Below are 7803 nucleotides of genomic sequence, written 5' to 3'. Positions count from 1 at the left end.
CAGCAGCAAAAAATGACTTTACTTGGGCCATACTAGAAAATATTAGTTTATTACTTAGTAAACTTTCATAAAAAGATCAAATTTGGCAATAGGCAACCCAGTTTCAATTATCAGCATAGTTGCAGTACCTTTTTTGACCATTTCCTGCACAGTGTCCCTTTAATTCCTCTGTCACTGGAGGCAGCCATAGAGTAGGAGTAGGACAGGGCAGACCAGAAGGTCGTTTCATTGAAGACTTTAGTCTACTGCAGCACTGTATGTTTATGACAAATAAAAACTCTCAACTCAACTCAACTCAACTCAACTCAACTCGTGCTGTCCTGGCTCATAATCACACAGCACCTTAATTTCTCTCTCTCTCTCTGTCTCTGTCTCTGTCTCTGTCTCTCTCTCTCTCTCTCTCTGGGATGGTGGCCAAAGAGTAGGCCAGAGTAGAACAAAAATGTCAGACGTCATCCAACCAATCAAATTTTCAGAGATACAAAATGCTCTTAATTCTGCCTCCCTCTGCGTGGGATGGTGCCTGTAGAGGAGGACGGATTGGGCAAAACCAAAGTGGCCATTACACAGACACCCAGAACCATCAACCCAAATGTTCCCAATCACAAAATGTTAAAAAATTGTCACAACATTTTTCTCTCTCTCGGGGTGGCATAGGACAATAGCCACTGGCCCTTATGGATAATCCAACCATGGGCAGAAGAACACACTTGGCAGACATCAACCAACCAAATGTTCAGAATCATAAAGGACTCTCAACTCTGCTCTCTCTCTCTCTCTCCCTCTCTCTGGGCATGGGACTGGGCAGGTCAGAGCAGAAATGACAGGCGTCAACCAACCAACCAAAGGTTCCAAATCCCAAAATGCTTCTACACTAATTCTGTCCTCTCCTGTTGTGCTTACCAAATGTGTGCTAAATTCCCATGGGCATTGGGGACCCAGGTTCGAGTCCGGCCTGGGTCATTTCCCAGCCCCTCTTACCCATCTCTGTAGTGCAGGAATGGGAGGGGACAGAACACAGATGGCATCAACCAACCAATCAAATGTTCAGGATCCCAAAATGCTCTTCTAAGTCTGCCCTTTCCCTCCCTGGGGGCAGTGGTGGTGCAGTTTAGGACTCCCATGCTGCTTTGCACAATCGTTTCGATCTGAAAGACAGCATGGATTCTACTCCTCAGCGAGGACACCAGATCTGGGGTTCCAATCAGAGAGCTGGGAGGGGTGGAAAGACAGAGACTGCAGTTTGTTTTTGAACAGATACAACTGACACGATTGGGCTATGTACACCAAAAGGCTATGTACACCAAAAGACACATTCATAACGCCCCATAGACGGGTAATCATAAACCACACCTTTCCTACGAGCAATTGCGTAGGTAGCCTCCAAACTATCTCACTTGTGAGATCGTCTGGTGTTAACAAGTTCAGGGCAGCGGCAGGTGCCAAACAATCAGCCAACTGACCTCTGAAACTGAGGTGATCATATATATATTTTTTAAAATATATTTTTATGGGCTTTTATGCCTTTATTTCACAGGACAGTTGAAGATGGTGACAGGAAACGAATGGGACAGAGAGACAGGGGAGGATCGGGAAATGACCCCGGCCGGACTCGAACCGGGGTCCCCGAGGGTGGGCATGCAAGCCCAAATGTGGGGGGCTTAGTGCGCTGCGCCACAGCACCCCCGAAACTGAGGTGATCATGCGCTAGTTCACCACTTGGGGCTTGAACCTACCACTAAACACTCCAGTTCAGGAATGGGAGGCACTACTGAGCTAAAGGTCCAGACCCATAGCTCAGCCCCATTGGCTTCAGGAGGGAGGTTTACTAACGTTCAACGCCAAACTCTGCTAGTTGGTCTCCATTACACAGGCCTATTAATGCACACAAGCCTAGAATATGAAGAACTGACTACATCCCCATCGGCATGAAGCCAGAGTTACGGGTAAAATACTGTGGGGGATGTACCGTATTGTCTAGCAGTGTTCTGGGAGGAGATACTGGACTTACATTGTTGGATTTGAAATATGGTGTGCACTGTACACTGCTGGATTTGAAACATGGGTAACACTTTATAATAATGGATGCAAAAAAGCATTATAAAGACTTAATAAAGAATTAACTATTGATGAACAAAACATTAACAAATGTTTGTAAATTACTAGAAAATGTTAACAAATGTTTGTAAATGACTAGGAAATGTTATGTTAATATCTTATATTTATCAAACATTTACAAATTGCTTGTAAATGAATAAAATACCCTGTAAAATCTTGTATATATTATTTGTAGATATTTTATAAAGCATTAATAAAACTTAGTTAATGATAAAAACATTTGTTAATGTTTCGTTCATCATTAGTAAATTATTTACTAAGTCTTTACTAAGCAGACATTATTATAAAGTGTTACCGAAACATGGTTCACGTTGTCTGAGGTAAACTGGATCAGTTTCCTGATGCTGGCTGTGGCTGGTGGCGCACAGGGACAGAGAAAGCTCTCTCTCCCCCTGTGAAAATCTTCCGCGTGTTGTGTGAATCTCTCTCTCTCTCTCTCTCTCTCTCTCTCTCTCTCTCTCTCTCTCTGTGTGTGTGTGTGTGTGTGTGTGTGTGTGTGTGTGTGTGTGTGTGTGTGTGTGTGTGTGTGTGTGTGTGTGTGTGTGTGTGTGTGTGCCCTAATGGCAACATAAATCTACATTCATCCAGCAGTCGTGACAACAGCCATTTCAGGTGTAAATACCATGGCAGCAGCTACACACAGGAAATGCTACAGCACACAAATGTCTCCACACTCTTTGTGTGCGTGTGTGTGTGTGTGTGTGTGTGTGTGTGTGTGTGTGTGTGTGTGTGTGTGTGTGTGTGCGTGTGTGTGTGTGTGTGTGTGTGTGTGTGTGTGTGTGCGTGTGCACGCGCGCGTGTTTCCCCTCATAATACCCATGATAACAACGGGCCCATCACTGTTGTATTTGTGTGTGTGTGTTCCCATATGACAGAGATATAGCAGCAACTGTTGCTGTGTTGTTGTTAGTGTGTGCGTGTGTGTGTGTGAATGTGTAGTGAAGGCAGTACAATCTGAGGCAGTGTAAATCATGTGTATCAGTCCAGGGCCTCGTTTCCGAAAGGGCCTTTAGTACTACTTAACGCTACGTGCTACTTAGGTTCACACGTAACACCATCGTAGAGCTCACGGAGCGTTTCCCAAAGCCAACTTAGCAAAGAACCATCGCAGGTTGACACGTAACTCTAAGAGCAATCCACGAGTGGTCTAGAGTAGTCTTAACGCGCTAAGATTGATCGTAGCGGCATGGCACAGTGGAGACACCCACAGGATATGAAGGGAAAAGAAGAAACCTGCGCATAAGATTGCTGACGCGAGAGGCATGGCACAGTGGAGACACCCATAGGAAAAGAGGAAACTTGCGCTTCAAGTTGATGTTTTAAGACGGGAGTGTAGCCTAAATATCATGGCAGCACAGTTGACACTGCAACGAAAATAAGAAGGTAACATTAATTGTGGATGTGTAGGCCTATAAAATAAAAGTAAAAGTAATGTGTTTGGAAATATTTTACAGGTAGTAAAATAGTTCGACTGTGTTTGATAAACCTGGGCATAATTAAACTGTGATCGATCATAATTTGTGTGGGTGCTTCATGAACAAGAACAAGGCAAAATGAATAAGGGGCTTCGGCAACCAGAGACAAGAGTGTTGATGTCGGAAGGCCACTTCCGAAACTTTAGGTTTAGGCTATTTTATATTTTTTGAAGAAAAATGGTCAGCGAGTTGTTGCACCCTCTTTCATTTTCAAGTAGCCTAAGAAAGGGAAGGCGACGCCGAAAATACATGATAGTTGTAGGCGAAGGGTAAGCTATGACAAAAATTAAAAAGGCAGCGATGGGGATTCGTGTAGATTTTTTGTTTTAATAACAGCAGACTGCCGTGCAAAAATGTCCTCACAGTTGTGAAAGTCTTGAGCGCGCGGTACTTTGCGCACCGCTCACCACATGTTTCAAGCTCCTCTCCCTATTCCGACTCTAGTAGGCTAAGCAATAACAAAAAGGCAGCGAGGGGATGTATCAATGTTGATGGACATTGTTTTTCATAACAGCATGCTGAGGTGCTCCCGACAGTTGTCAAGCCTTGAACGCCTTGAGGTTGTAACTTTGTGCATCCCAATTTGAAACTCCAACTAGGCCAAGGCCTATTTGTCTTCTTAAATAGTAGCCAAGTGCACGCGCTTTATCTGGGTCTTAACGGCGTAGCTCATTATTACCGTCAGTTGGGAGTTTTGCATGATTTCATTGTGTGTGCATTTTATTTCATTTGCCAACAATAACTCCTGTCGACAGTTGCAAACTGCTACAAATGTAGTCCCACCCTTATAGAAAACAACTTTTGATACTGACACACGCCTTACATTTTGTAAATGGTTTAGCAGCAGATGACGGCGCAGTTCACTCCGAGTACACTTCAGCACCACATATGTGGACAGCGATCCTTAAGAGCGACGCTACGAATGATCTTAGAGGCTGTGCACGCGCGTTCATGTACGAGTGTCTTTGGGAAACAGTCGTAGGAAATCTAAGAACATTCGTAGGATCACTGGTTAACGACACACGTAAGGCTAAGAACCATCGTTATTGGGAAACAAGGCCCAGGACAGTAGACAGCAGTCGTTTCAGACGCACCGTAAATAATCCAGCAAGTACTGTACTCCACACGGCAGGCCACACACTGGAGAAACACACACACACACACACACACACACACACACACACACACACACACACACACACACACACACACACACACACACACACACACACACACACACACACAGGGACGAAGTACTCCACACAGGCCACACACTGAGATACACAGACACACACCATGAACTGAGGAGCGCCATCCCCCCCCTCCTCTCTCTCTCACACACACACACACAGGGAGGAAGGGGGAAAAGCAGGGATCAGAAGAGCTCTTTTCCAAAACGCTATATCCACCATTTTTGACTTTTTGCATTTTAATATTGGAATTGACTGTTAAGAAGTCCTATCATCTATATGTGAATTCTTGCCATTCAAATGTTTTGAGAACATACTTTTTAAACCTCTATCAAATGCATTTTGCAATGCAATTCAATGGAATGGCCAATACAAAAATGTCAATTTCCCAACATTCTATGAAATGGATATATCTCATTTTGGAAAAGAGCTCTTGTTGTTCTGGGCCCAGGGAAGGGGGATGCGTGGTGGTGGTGCAGAATTGGGTTCTCACTTTATTGTATGCATTTGTTGGGGGAGGCCCTTTCAGATTACTTCATCCAGGGGCCAGCCAAAGCCATCAGTGGCCATGCACATGCACGCACGCACAAGCGCACGCACACGCGCAGGCGCTCGCTTCTCCTGGGATGTGGTGGTACTGGTAGCGGTGCAGAAGTGTATGGATGTGGATTCCTCTGATTGCTGCTTGGATGGACACAGACTCCTCCAGGATTCTGCCCACGCAGGAGCCAGATTCATCACATACACAAGGGACCGGAGAGAGAGAGAGAGAGAGAGAGAAATGCATCCTCAGATGCATCAACTAGGCCACTGATAAAACGAAGAGCTGTGTGTGTGTGTGCTCCTCTGAAGCACCCTGATCACCCAATCAAACACTAGTGCACCTGTGCTTGTGTGTGTACTGTATGTGGTCCTCCTCCTCATGAGTCATTGTTGTGTTAAGGTGGTGTGGTTGCGTGAGTACTGTACGTGTGAGACCGTAAGACTACCTTGACTACCAATGGACTTTGGAAGTCAGGTACAAACAGCACACATGATACACACAAAAACCATAAACAGGTGTAGGTAGGGAGAGCTTGCAGCAGCAGCATGTGCCACCATCTGCTCCAGATTTGAGTTTTGCTGTATGTCAGGGGTGGGGAACCTTTTTCATCCAACGGGCCACTTCAAATTCATCCGAGGGCCGTAAAAGTCCTCAGAGGGCCGTACTATGAACACAAGTCAGAATTTCTCCCTGCACTTTAGGCCTATATTGAAGGCAGACACCTTTTAAACAAACACCACCTTCTCTAGGTCCCTTGAATATAACTTAATTGTATTGCAAATGTATTTTCTACAGTTCCTTTACAAAATATGTCATATTTTATGTGAAGCTGCACAACATAAAAATTATATCCGGGGCTGGATAAAACGGCCTCAGGGGCCGCAAACAGCCAGCGAGACATAAGTTCCCCACCCCTGCTGTATGTAAATTTGCGCTATCATACCAGGTCAGTTAATCTTTTTTTGGCTTTTTGACTTTATTTATGATAGTATAGTGCAGATGGTGACAGGAGGCGACTTGGGAGAGAGAGATAAGGAAGGGTTGGCAAAGGACCCTGGCCGGGAATCAAACCCGGGTCGGCCGCATAGCAAACGAGTGCCCTACCATATGCGCCACAGTAGGGCCTAGTTCATCAGTTTCTAGTACTATTTTCTATACTGAAAATAGGTGTCTGTAAATGCCATTGCTACCTCTATCATTTGATGCTGCTAGTCAGTGGTGACTCAGGCGGTAGAGGCTGTTCAGTAACCAGAAGGTTGCAGGTTCGAGCCCACTCTGCCTGACCCGATCGATGTGTTTTAAAGCCTCAGGAAGCTTTACCAGTGTTTAGAGTTAATTGGTTAATTCAGATGATTAGGTTAATAGCTAGTTTAGACAACCTTTTCATGATATGCTAATTTTGTGAGATATGAATATTGGGTTTTCATGAGCTGTATGCCAAAATCATCAATATTAAAACAATCCAAGACCTGAAATATTTCAGTTGGTGTGCAATGAATGTGAAACATATGAAAGTTTATTTTTTATCATTACATTATGGGGAAAAAATGAACTTTAACACAATATGCTAATTATTTGAGAAGGACCTGTTAGTGGATCGACTGAATACACACCCTGCTTAGATATTCCTTCTGTTTGTGCTCCCAATACAGGCGATTTCACTAATTACCTCATCAACCTGGCTTAAGTGTCAATTAGATCAGCTTGTTCATTATATTGGCTGGGGCAAATGTGTCACAGGGTTTGTCCACCTCTGTTTTAAGACAATGGGAAACCTGGATTCAAAAGCTACAATCCAGTGCCACATATTTCAAATTACCTGGTTTTACCTGTCCAATTGCCCTAATTGGAAAGGTAAAACTAGGTAGGTCATTTGGAATATGTGGCACTGGACTTCAGCTTTGGAACCAGGTTGCCCATCACTATCACCATTATTTTGCATTTTCATGGGCCTGATGGAACCAGTAGAATTCATCTAAATTTCAACATATTTTACACATAGTGATTTTACTGTGCATAGAAGATTTTTATCACACGGCTGAGGCAATATGTTTTTTATTGAGTAGCTTTATGCACCAAAATGTCCATTTCTATTCCAAGATGTTGACTATCACCATTATTTTCTATTTTCATGGGGCTGGTGGCCCCGGTAGACTTCGTCCAAATTTCAAAATATTTTACACAGTGTGTTTTTACTGGGAGTAGAACATTTTTACTATAGGGCCAAGGCAATATTTTTTCATAGGGGGCGTTTGATGGGCGTTTGTGTGTGTGTGCGTGTGAAAGTGTGTATTCGATCACAAGTTGCATGTGTTGGCCACTGTAGTAGCAGTGTGTGTGTGTGTGTGTGTCTGTGTATGTGTGTCTGTGTGTGTGTGTGTGTGTGTGTGTGTGTGTGTGTGTGTCTGTGTATGTGTGTCTGTGTGTGTGTGTGTGTGTACAGGTGTGAAGAAAATAAAGTCATTCTGACACAAGC

The sequence above is a fragment of the Engraulis encrasicolus genome, chromosome 11, assembly GCF_034702125.1.
Source record: "Engraulis encrasicolus isolate BLACKSEA-1 chromosome 11, IST_EnEncr_1.0, whole genome shotgun sequence".
In the NCBI taxonomy this organism is placed as follows: domain Eukaryota; kingdom Metazoa; phylum Chordata; class Actinopteri; order Clupeiformes; family Engraulidae; genus Engraulis; species Engraulis encrasicolus.
The sequence above is the reverse complement of the archived record's forward strand: the minus strand, read 5'-3'. Positions refer to the sequence as shown.